This window comes from Marmota flaviventris, chromosome 6 (genome assembly GCF_047511675.1).
Source record: "Marmota flaviventris isolate mMarFla1 chromosome 6, mMarFla1.hap1, whole genome shotgun sequence".
NCBI lineage: Eukaryota > Metazoa > Chordata > Mammalia > Rodentia > Sciuridae > Marmota > Marmota flaviventris.
In genome coordinates, this window is record NC_092503.1 from 128,958,756 (window position 1) to 128,962,057 (window position 3,302).

General features: G+C 38.3%; 1 pseudogene; it reads left to right on the forward strand.

The window, feature by feature from the left end:
* The first annotated feature begins 264 nt into the window (after positions 1-264).
* Positions 265-1,650, forward strand: LOC114080537 (heterogeneous nuclear ribonucleoprotein K pseudogene; annotated as a pseudogene).
* Positions 1,651-3,302: the final 1,652 nt, after the last annotated feature.

Genomic DNA, 3,302 nt, shown 5'->3' on the forward strand with positions numbered 1-3,302 from the left:
ACTTTAAGCAGCTTGTGTGGAATAGGTCAATCTGTGACTCTGTGACACAGAGTTTACACTTCCATCACAAACTATGCACACAACAGAAATTCCTGTTGAGAGAAGGCTGGGGAGGGGCCCTGCGCTTGTTCTCTGTCTAGCTGTGACTGTCTGAGATGGCAGGGCTGTGAGGGGACAGCAGATTCATGTGTCTACTGCAGCAGTAGTGTGTCAGTTATTGGTCCTGCCCCAGAACACTACAGTTTTGCTCTGCAAGGATATATAATAACTGATTGGTGTGTCCATTTAATACAAGAAAATGGATACTGAACAGCCGGAGGAAACCTTCCCCAACACTAAAACCAACGGTGAATTTGGTAAGTGTCCTGCAGAAAATATGGAAGAGGAGCAAACATTTAAAAGATCTACAAACAGTGATGAGATGGTTGAATTACAAATTCTGCTTCAGAGCAAGAATGCTGGGGCAGTGATTGGGAAAGGAGACAAGAATACTAAGGGTCTCCGGAGAGACCATATTGAGAATCATTGCTGATATTGGTACAATTGGAGACATTCTGAAGAAAACCATCGCTACCTTGGAAGAGGGCCTGCAGTTGCCATCAACCACTGCAACCAGCCAGCTCCTGCTTGAATCTGATGATATGGAATGCTTAAATTATCAGCACTATAAAGGAAGTGATTTTGACTTCGAGTTGAGACTGTTGATTCATTAGAGTCTGGCAGGAGGAATTATTGGGGTCAAAAATGCTAAAATCAAAGACTTTGAGAGAACACTCAGACAACAATCAAGCTTTTCCAAGAATGCTGCCCTCATTCCACTGACAGAGTTGTTCTTATTGGGGGAAAGCCTGATAGGGTGGTAGAGTACATAAAGATTATCCTTGATATTATATCTGAGTCTCCCATCAAAGGGCATGCACACCCTTATGATCCTAGTTTTTATGATGAAACATATGATTATGGTAGTTTTATGATATTTGATGACCGCCGCAGACATCTAGTGGGATTTCCCATGTGGGGAAGAGGTGGTTTCGACAGAATTCCACCTGGTAGGGGTGGGTATCCCATGCCTCCCTCTAGAAGAGATTATGTTGATATGAGCCCTCATCGAGGACCACGACTCCTCCTTCTGGTCGAGGTGGCCAAGGTGGGAGCAGAGCTTGAAATCTTTCTCTTCCTTTACCGCCACCATCTAGAGGAGATCTAATGGCCTATGACAAAAGAGAAAAACCTAGAGACCACTATGGCATGGTTGGTTTCAGTGCTGATGAAACTTGGGAGTCTGCAATAGATACATGGAGCCCATCAGAATGGCAGATGGCTTATGAACCACAGGGTGGCTCTGGATATGATTATTCCTATGCAGGGGGTCGTGGCTCATATGGTGATCTTGGTAGACCTATTATTGCAACACAAGTAAGTATTCCCAAAGATTTGGCTGGATCTATTATTGGCAAAGATGGTCAGCAGATTAAGCAAATCTGTCATGAATCCAGAGCCTCAATCAGAATTGAAGAGCCTTTAGAAGGATCTGAAGATCAGATCATTACCTTTACAGGAACACAGGACCAGATACAGAATGTACCGTATTTGCTGCAGAACAGTGTGAAGCAGTACTCTGGAAAGTTTTTCTAAGACTAACGAAGAACTGAAGGAGCCCTGCATGTTTTTTTTTTTTTTTTTTTTTAAATCTGTTTCTGTTTAAAAAGCCAACATTCCTCTGCTTCATAGGTGTTCTGCATTTGAGGTATAGTGAAATCTTTGCTGTTCACCTACCAGATGTAGTTTTAGTTCCTTACAAACAGGGTTGGGAGGGAAGGGCGAGCAAAAACTAACATTGAAATTTTGAAACAGAAGCAGAGTGAGTGAATTTTATTTTTTTGTTCATTGTTGGTGGTTAAAAACAAAACAAAACAAAACAACCCCTCTATGTAATTATTGTGAGCACCTTGCTTTGTGGGCACTGTAAACCTTTTTTTTTTTTTGGGGGGGGGGGACAGGGAAGAAAGTAATAGTCCACATGTCCCTGGCATCTGTCAGAGCAGTGTGCAGAATGTAATGCTCTTTTGTAAGAAAAGTTTTATGATTTTTAAAATAAATTTAGAGAACCTAAAAAAAAAAAAAAAAATTCCTGCTGAAAGAAAAGTTCTGTCTACAACACAATTGCAGTGAAATCCATTTTCTCTTTACCGTTTAATCTACCAAAACTACATTTCAACAATAATGAATCAGTTCACTTTTCCAAGTATTTCTGCTTACTCCTGGATTTACTACTTAGGGTATTTCAAAATGGGTTTGATGTCAACTTGTTATCTTTTCCTTTCTTTGACCCTGATGTGCTTCATATTTTCCTGTTTTCTTCAACTCTTTTTTGACTTCTGCTGCCAATCCACACAGATACAACAGTACACATCTTTCACTTCAATATTCAGTGGCACTGCTTCACCTCTGGTATTCCTCTGTTGAACTCTCCAACATTTGTCTGGCTCAACTTGCTTACACAGTCTGATCTAGCTTAATATCAATTCTGGTCTTAAGCTTCTTGACATATGGGTTTTATTTAGATAATTATTAGCTCATGGGCAACAGCTCCATTTTGGACTATAGATACAGTGTCATTCTATGGTTATGATATTGCCAGTATTTTTAAAATGGTATTCTCTTGTGGTTGATAGGCTTTTCTTGAATTGATAAGACCATTTTGAAGTACATTTTTTTCATGTTTCATTTGTACAAAACAGAAAACAAAAAAATTCTGAAAATTCAAATAACAACTAGATCAAAACTTGTTGTGACTTCTACTTATCTTTGATTTCAATCTTAGCAGTTGATTAAAGAAAAATAATAAAATTTCTACATTTGTTTTATCAGATTCAGAGTATGCTGGCAATTGTAGAGTCCCCTTTTCATCACCTTGTATATTTTTGTTAACATTTGTTATGCCTTATTCTAAAATTGAGTCTCAAACTGGAATGCCTTTGGGGACAGATGCTTCTGTACAGGTCTTTTGACCTAAATAGTTCAGCATTTGTATTGTTTTATTGGTATCTAATCAGATTCTTATTCATAGCCCATAAAAAGGAATGTGAACTTAATATTGGACTTTGCTGATGTGTTTGAGAGTCTGCAATTTTTCAAAGAAATTATAAGCCCTTTAGCAAATTTTATATTGTGTTATGGTCCTCTTTTATTGATGGGCATGCAATAGGGGTTTCTCAGAAATGGTCAATTTTTACTAAACTATTTCTGGAAGAAAATTTTAAAAAAGTAATAAAAAATAACATTCTCTAGAGAAAACAAGA